Here is a 17293-nt window from a genome sequence, read left to right on the forward strand (position 1 = left end):
ATGGGCATCATCAGAAAATCTACAAACAACAAATGCTGGAGAGGGTGTGGAGAAAGGGGAACCCTCCTTCACTGTTGGTGGGAATGTAAATTGATACAGCCACTATGGAGAACAGTATGGAGGTTCCTTAAAACACTAAAAATAGAATCACCATATGACCCAGCAATCCCACTACTGGGCATATACCCAGAGAAAACCATAATTCAAAAAGACACATGCACCCCAACGTTCATTGCAGCACTATTTACAATAGCCAGGACATGGAAGCAACCTAAGTGTCCATCGACAGATGAACGGATAAAGAAGATGTGGTACATATATACAATGGAATATTACTCAGACATAAAAGGGAACGAAATTGGGTCATTTGTAGAGATGTGGATGGATCTAGAGACTGTCATACAGAGTGAAGTAAGTCAGAAAGAGAAAAACAAATATCGTATATTAACGCATATATGTGGAACCTAGAAAAATGGTACAGATGAACCAGTTTGCAGGGCAGAAATTGAGACACAGATGTAGAGAAGAAACGTATGGACACCAAGAGGGGAAAGCGGCGGGAGGGTGGGGTGGTGGTGTGATGAACTGGGAGATTGGGATTGACATGTATACACTGATGTGTATAAAACGGATGACTAAGAAGAACCTGCTGTATAAAAAAATAAATAAAATAAAATTCAAAAAAAACAACTACTTGCTTATTGGGGCTTAGGGACAAGGAATAATTGCAGGAAAAATCCCCATCGTGATTCTTGAGAGGGGAAATATTTTCTAATAGAAAAATTGGATGAAAAAATTCACATTTAAATAAAGGCTTTTTTGTGTTTTTTATACTTGCAGTATTTTTTAAAAGCCAAAATAATTTATTAAAATATGCCTCTCTTTAAAAAAAGAAAAAGAACAATACATTGGTAGAGAAATGACTGGACAGGGGAAAGGTTTTAAGGTTCAAAGGGCAACAGACTGTGGGAAGATAAATATATGGGGGAAACTAACAGTGAAGTTTGTTAGTGGATTCCTGTGGTGACTTATCTGGGCTGATAAGAGCCTAGAGTTGCCTCCAGTAAAAGAAAATTTACACCCTGCCTTTGGGGAGGGGATAGAGAGAGCTTTTTCCTATGTAAAAGAAGCATATTTTGGGGTGACGTACTCTGGTTTCCTTTGATACCTGTTATCAAGCACTTATATAAATACGTAAACAATTCATTTTTTAAAGTTATACATTTGAGGGACTTCCCTGGTGGTCCAGTGGTTAAGAATCCGTCTTGCAATGCAGGGGGATGCCAGTTTGATCCCTAGTCGGGGAACTAAGATCACACAACCTGTGGGGCAACTAAGCCTGCACACCACAATTACTGAGCCCTTGTGCCGCAACTAGAGAGCCTGCATGCTGCAACTACAGAGCCCACGTGCTCTGGAGCCCACACGCTACAACTAGAGAGAAGTCCACATGCCACAACTAGAGAGAAGCCCGCACACTGCAATGAACAGCCTGTGTGTCACAACAAAAGATCCCGTGTGGGGCTTCCCTGGTGGCGCAGTGGTTGAGAATCTGCCTGCCAATGCAGGGGACACGGGTTCGAGCCCTGGTCCGGGAGGATCCCACATGCTGCGGAGCAACTAAGCCCGTGTGCCACAACTACTGAGCCTGCGCTCTTGAGCCCGTGAACCACAACTCCTGAAGCCCGTGTGCCACAACTACTGAAGCCTGTGTGCCTAGAGCCTGTGCTCCACAACAAGAGAAGCCACTGTGATGAAAAGTCCTCACACCGCAACGAAGAGTAGCCCCCGCTCGCTGCAATTAGAGAAAGCCAGCGCATGGCAATGGAAGACCCAACGCAGCCAATAAAATAAATAAATAAATAAATAAATAAATAAATAAATAAATAAATAAATAAAATAAATCTTAAAAAAAAAAAAAGTGATCTTCTCTGAGAACAACGGAAAAAAAAAAGATCCCGTGTGGCGCAACTAAGACCCAACACAGCCAATAAATAAATAAATAACTATTTTTTTAAGTTGTACATTTAATACTGTTCCTTTTTTCTTTGAACTCATATTTCCAGTCCACTCCTCTCCTCCCAATCTTGTCTCAATGTAAGAAATACATTCTTTCCCTGCCATGAAGATATGGATGTAAATAGAAATGCAGGTGACCATACTTCTCTCTGAGCATGGGCATTAAGTGTTAGAAAAAGCCTTCTGAATTATCATTATGATTATCACCAGTCCACAATTGATTCAGGAACAGAACATTTTGGCAAATTACGTTAGTTATTAAACAAAAAAGTAAAATGTTACTGGAAATGCATCTCCATGTACAGAGATGTATAGAGATTTCTCTCTCTGTTAGTTCATGCTCGTGAGTGTTTATTACTAAAAGAATGCAGCAGGGGCCAGCAGCAGTTCTATTTCTATTTTCCACTTTTATAGATGTAAGTTCTGAGAAGGCTTTCTCACATAAACAAGTAGGTGGGAATAGGAGAGGGTTTGCTTCAGACTTTACCCAGTTCTTTGAGTTGTTAAAGAGAAAAACCACAGGCCCCAAACGGCCACTTGTTCTAAAGCCCATGATACTGACGCTGAAAACTCAACCTCTGTGCACTCGTGCCAAATCAAATCTTGGAGACAAAGTTTCGGGTGAAGTAGAAAAGAATAGCTTTATTGCTTTGCAGGCAAAGGGAGGCACAGTGGGCTCATATCCCTCAAAACTGTGTGTCCCAACCCAGGGGGATTTGGTGAGGAGTTTTATAGCAATGGTTCAAGGATGGAGTTGCTGATAAGGATCAGGGTGTGTGCAGGGCCTGCATTCCTTTAATCCGGCCTCAGGTGGTCTCCTGATGAACTTCTCTGGTTCTTCAGGAATGAAGAATGCTTCATCAAGTAGTTAAAATCTTCCATTTGCTGGGGGTTTTAGTTCTGTAGATGAGCTCAAAGATACTGTTATGTATATCCTTTGAGGCAGAACCAGGACCCTGCCCCAAGGCTGCACTATTGTTTCTGGACTGCTCCTCCCTTGTCTCTGCATAACCTCCCTTCCCTGACTAGCAACTGTTTGAACCTGCCCTTCGGAACTCAGGGAAGGTCAAGAGATGGGGGACACAGAAAGGCTTTTGTGTCCAGGAGCCGCATAGGGTCTGCTCAGTTTCAATACCAAACCCAGATTTAATACCTGACCTAATTGCAGTTTCAACCTTCCCCTAGAATGTAGTCTTAATTGGCCAGTCCAGAATTTTCTGGTCAGCTCTGATGAAATTATCTGTCACAGGAACCCTCTCTATCTCCCAAAGGAAGAAGAGGTAATCTGCATGGTAGACTCTCACCCTTCCCCCAGAAGAAGGTGACCAGGTCTGAGACAATCTTTTCTTTTGTTAATAACTCCTTTGCCCCGCCTATCTTCTGTACAAACCTTTCATTTTGTACAGCTCCTGAAGCACCTCTCCGGTTGCTAGGTAGGATGTTCCCTGATTTGTGAATCATTGAATAAAGCCAAATAGAGCCAATTTACTTGGTTGAATTTTTGGTTTTTAACAGATTGTCTTCCAAGTTGTGTGCCAAAATTCCCATAATTATCTCTCACCAAAAATGATTTTTAATACTCTATCAGAACAATTAGGTCCATCTTCAATTTAGTTGGAAGAATGGAAACCCTCTGACTAACACAAAGGGTATTTAGGCATGGGTATTTCTAACTGTCCCTTTGTTTGGCATTCTGAGGTCTTTTACACCCCAAGTGTTGACTGAAAAAAAAAAATGCACAACCTAAAAGTTGAGCATTGTGCTTTATTTGGCAGACAAATTTGAGGACATGAGCCCGGGACGCAGCCTCTCAGATAGCTCCGAGGGACTGCTCTGAAGAGGGCAGGGGGGAGCCAGGATATATAGGAGTTTTTGCAGCAAAGACCAGGCAGTCAGAACATCAAAAGATGACTGTTAATTAAAGAAAACCAGACATCTCAGGTTAAGGAATTTAGCGCTTTTCTTTGTATGGGAAGATGCAAGAGTCTGGGCTCACTGAAAGCATTCCTTTGAAATGCACCTCAGCTCTCTGGGGCCTGTATCCTGTGCTTTCTCATCCCAAATCTCTGGTCAGGGTGCACCGCTGGAGAGTGGCTGCAGTGGCTGCTAGATGGGGGGCATCCTGTTTCCATCCTGAGTTTCCTCAGGGCTCACGGGGGTCGGGGGGCGGCTGTAAAGAGATGGCTTGATGGCTGCGACATCTTTGTTCATGGATATGGCAGGCGACAATTTTTCATTGACACAAGGAATTCACCACAGAAAAAGGGTGAGAGGTCTGCCTGCCCTCAGTGAGGTGGGAGAAGGCTGAAGGAGAGAGGAGGAAGCTGCCTGCCTCTTGGACTGCAGGCTGGCTTCTGGGGCAGATGGGCTTTAAGTAAGAGTCAACCGGAAATGGAGGATCTGGAGATTCATTCCCATAAAGGACGCGTGTCTCAGTATCCTTTTGGTGAGTCTTCCTGTGCCCCGAGGGGCATGTGTAGCCCTGTTTGAAGACCATTGCTCTAGACTCTCCTAGAGAAATGAGGGGAGGCCCCCTGGAGCTCCCCAAGCCCAGCCACAGCTGCGCCCTGTGGTGCCAAGGATCCAGTGGTGCCTGCAGCTGGGGAGGGGACGGGGTGGCTGACGTGGCAGCATCTTTGGGAGGACGTTAGAGCTACATCTGTGACCCAGTGACCATGGCTTCCTGGACCATTTTCCATGGAAGGCAAGAAAACTCTGCTTCTAGCAGGAGCCGGAGCCATCAGGTCCCTGCGCCTCAGTTTTCCAATTCGAAAATGGAATTTGCAACACCAGCTTCCCAGGGTTGTTGTGGGATGAAATGAGGCAAAGAATAACTAGTGCCTTGGAAGCATCAGGCATGAAAGAGCTCAGGGAAGCGGTTCTCCCCTGGACAGAGCCCAGGAGCAGTGAGGACCCAGGGTCAGTGGGGGAAGAGACTCCACAGTTGTAGGAACTTGCTCTGCACTCTTCAGAGAAATTACCCCAAACTTGAAAGTAAGGTAAGTTGTGGGGTTCGGCAGGTCTTTTCAACATCCTCCTGGGGCCTCGATTGACAGGCTCGCCCAAGAAGAGCATACCTGTCTTCGACTTGGCTAGCGCATGTACCGTTTGTGAAGTTACACACAGGTTTGTAGATTTCTGTCTGGCAGAAATGCCAGTTTTTTGGTTCAGTAGAAAAGATAACTCCAAAGATTATGCCTTTATTGACATGCATGAGTTTTGTATCTAGTCCAGCAATTTTATTCTTATTCTAACTTAAATATATATATTTATATATATAAATTTATATATTTAAATTATCCAGTCCCTCAAATGCTCCTTGAATCTGTTCTATTACTTTAGTGGTTCCCTCATTAATGAGTTGAATATTTCACACGTGTTCATCCTATATATTTTTTCACTCTACATGAGAATCATGTTTTAAACTTCTTAACAGTTATACTTAGTGCTCAGGACTGGTTATATATATATATCATTTATATATATAATTTCTTTGGATCTTCTTTAATTCTCTTGATAATCTTGGAAATAGACATTATCTTCCCCATTCTACAGTTGAAGAAATGGAGGCTTGCAGAGGCAGTGGTGCTTGAACAAGTTGTCCCAGATGGTGAGAAGTAAAGGATGGATAGCGTGAGGGGGATGTGAAAACTAAACTTTTAAGGTCTTGGGGTCCTTTATTTACTTTTGGCTGAAAACAGGTGAATTTTTAATGCCAAACTCATGTCCCTCCCCCTCCCCCCTACCATCCCCCCAGCCTGCCAGGCCCCAGGCTGTGTGAACTTGCCCTTCTCTGAGCTCCTCTGACTCTAGCTGTGGGATTAGTCCACCTACAGTCCTGCAAACTCTATTCCTCAGACCAGACCAGTGACGCAGTGGCCGCTGAGGATGGCTCGGAGGCTCCAGAGCCCCCTTGAGTCCAATTCCTAGGGGCTGAGCCTTTAGGTGCATCAGATTACCTAGGAGGAGGTGAGGACCCCCTCTAGGAGGTCCACCCCAATCCAGAATCCCCTCGTCTCCAACATCACAGGTGGCTGTCTGGCCCGGCAGCGAGGGCTGAGCCCCTGAGCAGTGAGGGGTCCCTAGCCCACCCCCAGCCACTGCTCCCACTAGGGGGGCCCATCAGCCCTGGGGACCAGGGGCAACCAGAGCCCCTGACGGCACATGTGGCAGAAATCTCCCTTTCCAACCAGGGATCCAGGGGTGTGTGTGTGTGTGTCTAGTGTGTGTGTGTGTGTGTTCATTTTTGACCAGTGATTAAGTGGAAACAAGTTGACAATCCACAGAATTTCCCTTCCCAACCCTCATTTTCCAGGCTTACTTTTAGACCATTTTCCTGGTTAGAGAAGACCCGAGAAGTATCCAGTAGTAGCTGAGAAAGAAGAACATTCGGCATGTGGTCTCAGGACCGGTTAGGGTTTGAGAAGTAGAAAAGGTCTAATGCCTTAATCATGATGATGAGATGCTTTAACCAGCAAGGTTACTTTGACTATGAAATTCATATCAAGAATAATTATGAAACTCTGATCCCTACAGAATAAATGTTATTAAATAATTAAAAAATTCTAAATGGGATTGTATGAAATTTTCGATCCTGTCACCTGCTCTTTGCACTAAATAACAAAGTATAAATATCATTTCGTTTGATCACATTCCCTCATCTATTCATGCTGCATAACATTCCATTGTTTGGATGGTCCACAATTTATGTAATAAATCCCTATTGAAGGGCATCAAGGTGGCTTCCAGCGCTTTCCCCTCACTCCTTCTGCCTCCTGACTGCCCCTGGTGCTTCCCCCCGTGGCCCTACATGGAAGGACATGCCCCTTCCTCTTGTAAGTAATAAACGCTTCTTTCAAGGCTGTTGTTTTACCATACCTGATTAAAACAAAATCCTGGGTCCATTTTAAAACAACAAGGAGGCCACCTGGGCTCTGGTTAAGGACATGGGCTACCCACCCCAGCTTTTCCTCCTGGGCCCTCTGTCCCACCCATTCCCAGACATCTGCCTTTCTCTGCTGGACTGTCCAGTCTCCTCCGCCTTGGCCTGGCCAATTCCCCCAAGTCTGTCAAAGTCTAGCCTATGATGCTTTGGGCTACATTTGTTCAGTTTCCAAAACACTGCTTCTGGCTGCCCTGGGATGCCTTACCCTGTTGGTACTCACTTCCCATCTCCGAGAGCTTTACACAAAGACTCAGATAAGGACAACAATGGCATTCCTCTCTAAGGCAGTAAGGAGCCTGAGTGGACCGCACCGTCTGGAAGGGGCAGAAGAGCCGAGTTCAGTTGCAAGGGAAGTTATCTTTCAGGGAGCTGACTTATTGCAAGGTTCCGTAGAGGTCTTCCTTCCAACAGAGATTTCAGATGTGGAGAACACCAGACAGTTCATGGTTTCCTAAATTAGAATGTCAAAGGGCTTCCATGAGGCTTTATTTTGAAATCAATAGCCTCTGTTTCCTTTTGAGAATTTCTTGAGAGAGATTCTTTTTTTTTTTTTTTAATTAATTTGGTTGTATTTCTTTTTCTTTTTTTTTTTAAATTTATTTATTTATGGCTGTGTTGGGTCTTCGTTTCTGTGCAAGGGCTATCTCTAGTTGCGGCGAGCGGGGGCCACTCTTCATCGCGGTGCACGGGCCTCTCACTATCGCGGCCCCCCTTGTTGCGGAGCACAGGCTCCAGACGCGCAGGCTCAGTAGTTGTGGCTCACGGACCCAGCCGCTCCGCGGCATATGGGATCCTCCCAGACCAGGGCCCGAACCCGTGTCCCCTGCATTGGCAGGCAGATTCTCAACCACTGCGCCACCAGGGAAGCCCGAGAGAGATTCTTTTTGTGAAATCTAGAGGGGGAAAGAAAAGTGCCAGGAAAAAAATAGAAAATGGAAACTCAAGATGCAAAAGGATTCAGGGTTTCCCCTCAAGGAAAAAACCAGACGGTCCTCAAGTTGAGTTTCATGATCCCTTTGTTGAACTTCAAAAGGAGACGACATTCTTGCAGCTGCCAGGAAATCAGAAGAACCTGCCCATGCTGTGAGCAGTGGAGGACGTGTGCCAGGCTGGATTCCCACTCCCTGGCACCCTCTTCCCGAGACCTGCTCTGTGCCCAAGCTGGGACACTCGGTAATGTGACCCGAGGAAGGGCTGACATGGACTCTTCTTCCACCTTGAATCAGGCAAAGCCTGCATTCCTTTCAGGTGTTCTTTCAGAAGCTTCTAGATGTTCATGTCCCTTGAAACTGGAACCAGATGGCACTGAGACTGATCAGAGATTCAAAGAGCCTGGGTGCTGCTTAGGGGGCAGAGTAGATAAAGAGAAGAGAGGTGGGTTCAGTTCTCTAGCGCCTGCAGTGGGGTGACCTAGTGCACTCATCCCCGTGCAACACGGAGAGATTCGTGCGCATTAAGGAGCTAGAGTCAGGGGGGTTGAACAGTGAAAGAGCTGTTCCTGCCCCCCAACGCTCACATCTCTGTGGATGTGATGGGTTAGAGGATGGGACTCAAAGCCAACACGAATCCCCATGAGCTTTGGACATTCTTCTGGACTTTGTATGTGTGCATTCTTGACTGCCTGATACTAGGATGCTTAATAATGAATGCCCCCTCAACCTCCCACCGAGAAAATTTTGGTGCTGGGGTTCTTGGTAGAACCCCAGCTGCTCCCAGTGAACCTGAGGCAGCTGGCGGTATAAGAGGAGCCAGTGGGGGGGTGGGTGATAGCTAGGACATCAGAGGGCTTATCTCAAACCTGCTCTGAGAGGGGTCGAGGAATAGGTCTGTGCCTCCAAGCTGCACACACGCAAGCCCCGGGGCAGAGCTGCAGGGATGGACCAGGCTTAGGGGGAGGCAACTCCAGAGCCAGGTTGACAATAGGCTCCAAATCCCATGTGCGTGTCTGTAGACCAGGTGGCTCACATAGGAAGAGGCACAGCAGGAAAAACTAGAAAGGCAGAAACATTTAACAGGTCCAAAATGGGGTTGGGGACCATTCTGTGTTCTTTCTGGAAGCTTCATATACTTGGAGAGGGGGAGCAGTGTGCTGGAGATGGCTTGCCCAGGCTCACAACACTGGTTATGCCTCTCTTCCCAACTCTGCGTTCAATAATGTCAGGTGGGCGGCTTGAAAGTGGCCATGGTGGGAATATTTACACCATGGCAATCAGCAATTGCTACAAACCAGGACCTCTTTTTTTCCCACAGAGATGGCTGTTAAGCATTTATCAGCACATCACTGGCAACAGGTAAGGGTAGTGGGAAGGCATGTAGGAAAGAGGGAGACCCCTGAGACAACTAAAAATGAATTGTAACCCTGGCCTGAAAGAGAGATTACTGTTGTTTGTAAATACAGTATCAAATCGTGGGAAGAGTATGGGCTTATGAGTCAGACAGGTCTGCCTGGGTTTGGACCCAAGCTCTGCTACCTATCAGCTTGTATCCTTAGGTACATAGAGCTTCAATTTCATTTGTATGAAGAGGAGATGGCAGTGGTATCTGTCTCTTCAGGGGGTGCATCTGAAAGCAGCTCTTTTGCCCCTTTTCTGTTTGCCCCTTTCTATTCCCCTCTAACCTTAAAAGAACCTAATTATAGGAATGAGATCACTAGCCAATTTAACCTAACTCCTGACTTCTATTCTCCTGAATGCACACCATGCCTTTTTTAACCTGTTTTTTAACCTGTTGATTCTTTTCCTACATAAAAAGAAGTAAGAATGAAGAATTAAGCAGTTAAAAAAAATGACTAGGTTTCTATCCCCAAGAGCCCCCTTAGCAATCCTGAAGGCAGATCACGCAGGCAAGATAACATCTGAAGAAAGAGTCAGCCAGCCTGCACACAATGGAGAAAGATATAAAACCTAACCTCCTTCCTTGATGATTCACTGAGATTCTTCCCCCCTTTTCACCTTTAAAAACTGTCATGGCTGAAGAGAATCTTCAGATTTGGTCTCTGGACACGAGTCCACCTTCTCCCCAGATTGCCAACTTTTATGATTAAAGCATCTTTCCTTTCTACTGACACTTGCCTCTTGAATTATTGGCTCTTGAGCAGTGAGCAGCCAAACCTGAGTTTGGTAACACATCTGGTGAGCCAGGTACTTTGTACACACTCTCTATAATTCCTGCATGCCTTTAATGAATGCAGAAAAGCATTTATTCACTTAGTTGGTAAGAATTTCTTGGGTATCTGCTAGGTCCAGTGTGCTGGTAATGTGATGTCTGATAGGCCAGCAGTGCACAGGAGGTGTAGACAGACTGCCAGAGTGTGCAAGACAGAGCATGACTTTGCTGTATGATGCGAGACCCAGCCCTCAACATGGCCCTCAATGAGCCCCCCCCCGCCCCACTGGGGTTCATACCCTTGTGTGGTTCTCTCCCACACTGACTCAGAGTTGTCCTGTGTGACCAATAGCAAGTGGCAGAAGTGATGGTAGGTCACTTCCGAGGTTAGGTTGTAGAAGCCCGTGGTCTTGGCCTGGGGCCCTCTCTCTCTCTCGTCTCACTTCGAGGGAAGCCAGCTGCCATGCTGTGAACAGCCCTGTGTCGAGGCCCATGTAGCAGGGTGCTGATGCATTTCTCCAACAACACGGGAGCTTGGAAATGGCTTCTCCAGCCCAGTCGAGCCTTCCAATGACTGAGGCCCTGGCTAATGGCCTGACTGCAGCCTCATGAGAGAACTTGAGCCAGAACCCCCCAGCTAAGCCTCCTGTAGATTCTGACTCTCAGAAACTATGGGAGACAATAAATATTTATTATTTTAAGCTGTTAAACTTGGGGGTAATTTGTTATCTAGCGATAGATAACTAACACAGATAAGTCTAAAGATTTCTCACTAGAAAACATCTATGTAATTTTATGGATGGGGAAAACATAAGTTGAAACATAGATATACAACCATAGAATGCTAGAGAGAGAAGAAGTCTTAGAAATCATCAATTCAACTGCATCATTTAAAAAGAGAAGTAAAAAGAATATTTGTTATTAACTAGACTTACAGCATCAAAAAAAATTGCACCCATAAGGCCATTCCCCCATCATGTCAACTATTTTCATTTCTCCAGTCCCTTCCATGCTGGCTATAAGCTGAATAATTACTATCTTATTTATTATCCTGGCCTGTATGCAATTTGTGGCCAATTTCTTAAAAGTTGACATGGTTTCATTTACATGTTTTCATCTTTCTACATAGATACCACATTGGTCATTTAAACTGTGTAGTATTCCATGGTAACAACGAGTCATGTTTGCCAGGTCTTATAGTAGATATTTTTGTTGTGTATTATAAATAACATTATGAGAAACACTGATATACATGATCTTTCCGTTTTCCCCCAGTTGTTTCCTTTGTATACAGTCTTGGGAAAGAATTAATGATATATTTTCTGGCTCCTGATATATGGAGAAGGGAGTGCCAGAAGAGGTCCCTTAATTTTGTCCATCCTACACTCTGACATACTGGAGGTCCAGAGAGGGGTGCCCCCTCCAGATGTCTGACACATGATTGGCCTCTAGGAAAAACTCACCTTGACAGTGGGTGGAGGGCTGAGCCAGAGAAATAACAGCCACTATTTATTGACAACCTACTGTGTTCTAGGCATGTTACAGTCATGATTTCTTATCCCTACAACAACTCTTATAAGTATTGTGTGTGTGTGTGAGATGCATATATATGTGATACATATGTGATACATATATCCTATTTTATAGATGGAGAAAGTAAGGCCAACCAACAAGGACCTACTGTATAGCACAGGGAACTCTGCTCAATATTCTGTAATAACCTAAATGGTAAAAGAATTTGACAAAGAATAGATATATGTATATGTATAACTGAATCACTTTGCTGTACACCTGAAACTAACACAGCACTGTAAATCAACTATACTCCGATACAAAATAAAAATTAAAAAAATATTTAAAAAATTAGAAATTAAAAAAAAAAAGAAAGAAAAAGAAAAAAAGAAAGTGAGGTCACATAACTGGTAAGTGATCAAACCAGTAATTCAAACCCAGATCTACTGGACTCCAGTGTTCTTTTCACTACCTCGTCTTGAAATCAACTTTAATTGGTCATTGGTGTTATATTTTGCGACTACATTGACCCCTGACACCTTTCAGTTGCTACTACCTGGGGACACCCAGGTCACAGCATGTTACCCTTCCCAAGGACCACATCAGTTTCAGCATCAGTACTGATGCATGACTGCATCTATTGACTGCACACTCATCTGCTCTAGGACCTACTAATTTCCTTCATTTTCTCTGTTTAAGGCAAAGCCCTCAAATTAAATTTGACATGAAGTGCTTTGCTCAAGGTCACCCAATGAGTTAGCTGTTCAATTCCGGCTCAGCCCCTCCCCCCATAAATTCCCTGTCCCTCCACCCGTCCCTGGCCATCCAGCCTACCATTTGCATTCCAAGGAGGGGTTGAAATTAACCTGTTCTCCACCCACAGTCCTCCAGGAAAACTGGTTGAGAATCAGTCTGTTGAAGAGTTTCCTCCTTTAGAAACCGAGCCAGAGTGTGACTAATTCCACTCATTCAGGCCTTTTCTGGGAGACAAAGACAGGGACACGGACTTCTGAGCCCCTCCGCAGGCCCCAGGAAACCTGGACAGCAGCCCTGCCAACCTTTGAAGTGTCGTTTCCTTAAAGCTGGGGCTCCAGGGCAGTGGTTCCAACTCCCACCTCTGGCGAATTGAATGCCTCCGTGGGAGAATGTCTCCCTATTTGGTGGTTGTTTTCCTACGCTCCGGGCTCGTTCCCAAAATAGGTGTTTTACTCACTGAGGGAAGGGCGTCTTCCGGAAAGGAGGAAGACATCCCGGGATGGAACTGGGGAAAGGGAAGGCAGAGGGACAATTAGACATTTGGAGCTGGTCATTAAGGGAGGTGTTGTGGATTCGGAGTCCATTAATCAGATTTGGGGGAGGGGAGAGGAGGGGCCTGGAGGGCCATGACTAGTTCTGACAGAGTGGCTTGAAGTAGGTGCAGAGGTTTTGTTCTGTCATGAAGAGATCCTGCAATATTCCTTCTTCTTTTTTTTGAAATTAAGGTGAAATTCACAGTAATATAAAATCACCCATTTAAAAGTGTACAGTATGGTGGCATTTAGTACCTTCACCCTGTTGTGCAACCATTATCCCTACCTAGCTCCAAAACATTTTCATCACCTCAAAAGAAAATCCTGTACCCATTGAGGAGCTATTCCACATTCCTCTCTCCCCCGAGCCCTTGGCATCCTTTAATATGTGTTCTGTGTCTATGGATTTACCCATTCTGGATATTTTCTGTAAATGGAATTCTATAATATTTGACCTTTTGTGTTTGACTTTACCTAGCATAATGTTTTCAAGGTTCATCCATGTTGCAGCATGTGTCAGTACTCCATTAAAAAAAAAAATCAAGATATAATTGACAGCCTCATTGCGGGGGGTGACCTGTGCAGTCCCACAGGGCCCTGCACTAGAAACAGCCTCACGTTGGTTGAACGCCCTGTCGTGGCTGTCTTGAACTTCTTAATAGTTTTATCTTTGAACTTGTGCTCTGTAAGTGATGTCTGATAGGACCCTGGAGTGCGTGAGTAAAGGAGATACACACAGTAAGTGTGTCTGTAGTCAGATAGGATAGGGGGTCCCCGGAGAAAGAGAACCAGGCATGGCTTTCCTGACAGAAGAGAAGCCATTTTTCACCTAAGCCATTTCGTGATCTGAGCCTGGCCACAATGCTTACCCTTGAACAGGTCTCAGTAATTAATGATCTTAAGGGAACAAAAGAATGCAGAAAGAAACAACTGTTATCAGGCAAGATGTGTAACGATAGCAAAGATACTATATCAGTTGTAAAGACTCCCAGTTCTGTTTCAACGGTAAAGATTAGCCTGAAACCTCAACCACCAGATCAAATGGAACCTAAGGGAGGATAAGGTTGACCTTTTCTGAACCTCACGACTTCAATCAACTACAGCTTGGACTCTGTCGACCACCCAAGCCCCTTCCTGAACATGCGTGTTCCCTTAGCTTAAAACTTCCCCGGACTTCCCTGGTGGCGCAGTGGTTAAGAATCCACCTACCAATGCGGGGGACACGGGTTTGAGCCCTGGTCCGGGAAGATCCCACATGCCGCAGAGCAACAAAGCCCGTGCGCCACAACTACTGAGCCTGCACTCTAGAGCCTGAGAGCCACAACTACTGAGCCCGCCTGCCACAACTACTGAAGCCCATGCGCCTAGAGCCCGTGCTCCGCCACAAGAGAAGCCACCGCAATGAGAAGCCCGTGCACCACAACGAAGAGTAGCCCCCGCTCGCTACAACTAGAAAAAGTCTGAATGCAGCAATGAAGACCCAACGCAGCCAAAACTAAATAAATGAATAAGTAAATTTATAAAAACAAAAACAAAACTTCCCCAGTTTTGTTGCTCAGGGGACACTGCTTTGGGAAAGATCCCCAGTGTTCTCGTTACTTGCTGAAAGTAATAAATCCTTCCTTCTCCCATGCTTTGGCTTGATTGTGTCTTTTGGCTCAACACCCACCAAGAGGCAAACCCAGTTTTCGGGTACCAGCTCCCTGTTCCTTGCACCCTATTCACACATAGTGTTCTTACACTCATGAACCATGATAAGCACGAGTTCAGAGAGCCTCAAAGTGAGTACAAGGTGAGTGTGTTACAGCTACAAGTGGACAAGAGGGTGCTCTGACACCCCCAAGAGGTCACACGTGGCTTTCTAATCAGAACTGGCTTCAAAAGCAGAGCGTAGGGGGATGGCGTTTTAAGAAAGAGGGACCAAGGAACCCTATCGTGTCCTTTCGTATTCACGTCATTCCCCTGTATTAGCCAATCAGTTAAGGTGAAAACAATGACAGAGAAGAAAAGGGAAAGATAGGGTACCTCATTGTTCCTTTTTCTTTCAGTCCTTCCTTACCCATCAGTGAGCTCAAAGTAAAGAGTGTAGGTAGAATGTGTGCATATCAAGAAATAAAGTGAATTGATCCCCAATGTAAGCTATGAACTTTAGTTAATAGCAATGTATCAATATTGGCTCATCAGTTCTAACAGATATGAGATAGGGAAGAACCTTTGTACTATATTACAAGTTAATCCCTAAAGGGATGTTGCCTATAAGCTTAAATTATACATAATGGCCCCCTCTGGGCACCCTGTCTTCCAGGTAATGAGCATTAAGCTAAAATACCTTTGTTTAACACACCATTGTAAAGCAATTATACTCCAATAAAGATGTTAAAAAAAAAAAAAAACCTTTGTTTAGCTCATGGGAAACATCCCAACCAGGCCCACCTGTGAATGACTGCAGGAAGGAAGAAATTAAGACATCCCTTCCAGAGGCTGACCAGAATCAGGAAATGTTTGACTTTACTCCCTCCCCTTTTAGTATAAAAGAAGCCTGAATTCTAACTCAGGCAAGATGGTTCTTTGGGACACGAGTCCACCTTCTCTGTGGTCTGCTGCCTTTCTGAATAAACTCGCTATTCCTTACCCAACAACTCGTCTCTCGATTTATTGGCCTGTTGCTTATTAATTGACAAGCAGTATGAGCTTGGACTCAGTAACAAATATACCACATAATGTAAGATGTTAATAATAGGAAACACTGGGGAAGGGAGAGGAGTTTTATGGGAACTCTCTGTACTTTCTGCTCAATATTTTGTAAACCTAAAAGCTGTTCTAAATAATTAATCTATTAATTAAAAAAATAAATAAAGTGAATCACCAGAGGAAAAAAAAAGAAATGAAGTGAAAACAGTTGAGTTAATTTTGTGTAGTATTTCACCTGTTCTGGTAAAGAGAGAAGTACATATGCACCTACAAGCTATAAAATATGAATTGTGGCTTTTCAATGATTCCACATATGAGTTCAATGTTCTTATATTTGCATTTAAGACTGGAAATGCACAGTGTAGGTGGAAGAGACAAGATGGCAGAGTAGAAAGACTCAAGCTCACCTCCTCTCGCAAAAACACACTGTAAAACTGAACAAAACTCATGTCAATAATTTAACATTTTAGTTTTTCTTTACTTAGAAAAACATTAAATAGCAAGTAAAAACCACCATAACAAACGGAGACTGTGAAAGAAAGGAAAAACTTTATATTTCATTATGTTATAAAGGCACTTTTCTGCTGGTTTTATTTTGGGGGGGCAGGTGGGTGGAATAAGTTCCCACATTTTCATTTTGCACTAGATACTATAAATTATGTAGCCAATCCTGAGAACTGGCCTTGACTGAAGAGAGGTTGCTGGATTCTTTGGGCTCCAGATGACAAACAGGGACCACTGCACGGGGACAAAGGAGACAGATTTGGTGGAGATTCCAGAAGTCCTTTGAAGAGAAGAAGTGATTCACACTGCAATGAGTTTCCAGGACTTAAATAGTGAGGTCTCTGGTTCTGGAAGATTCCAAGCAGAAATTAGAAGATATCTATAGGGAATGTAGTAGAAGAGATTTCTGACAGGAGTGCAAGTGATCTCAGACACCTTCTTTAAGGCTAACAATTCTGTGACCTTTAGGACGTTTAGTTGGGAGAGGACAGACTCAACCGTCCCTTCTCTGAAACTTCTGTGTGACAGAATAGGAAACAGACAGTTGGTCTTTATCTCTGGTTCCTGACACTAAGCTTCTAAAACCTTTGTAATTTCCTGAGCGATAGGAGTGTCTTTTGTTATCCATAACCTTACCAGACTTTATGCTAACGAGGTGACCCTTGGTGGACACTTTGTAGTTGCAGCATGGGGCTGGCTGCCAGAGGAACTAACCATGTGATTAGAGAGTTGGACCTTTCAGCCTCACCCTTGGACCTCCTGGTAGGAGAGTGGCTGGGAATTGAATTCAGTCACCCATGGCCAATGATTTCATCAATCATGCCAACAAAATGGAATCCCCATAAAACCTTTAAATGATGGATTGAGGGGGGGAGCTTCTGAGTTGGGGAGCACATCCACATGCTGGGAGGGTGGTGTACCCCAAACTCCATGGGGACAGAAACTCCTGTGCCCAGGGTCCTTTTAGACCCTGCCCTACATACATCTTCATGTGGGTGTTCATTTGTACCCTTTATAATATCCTTTATAATAAACAAGTAATAGTAAGTAAAGTATTTTCTGAAGTTTTTGTGAGCTGTTTTAACAAACTGTCAAACCTCAAAGGGAGGGGAAGTTATGGGAACCCCTCAATTTTGTAGCCAAGATGGACAGAAGTGCAGGTAACTTGTGACTGGCATCTGAAGTGGGGGCAGTCCTGTGGGACCGTGCTCTTAAACTGTGGGTCTGA

The sequence above is a fragment of the Eschrichtius robustus genome, chromosome 1 (assembly GCF_028021215.1).
Source record: "Eschrichtius robustus isolate mEscRob2 chromosome 1, mEscRob2.pri, whole genome shotgun sequence".
NCBI classification, from domain to species: domain Eukaryota; kingdom Metazoa; phylum Chordata; class Mammalia; order Artiodactyla; family Eschrichtiidae; genus Eschrichtius; species Eschrichtius robustus.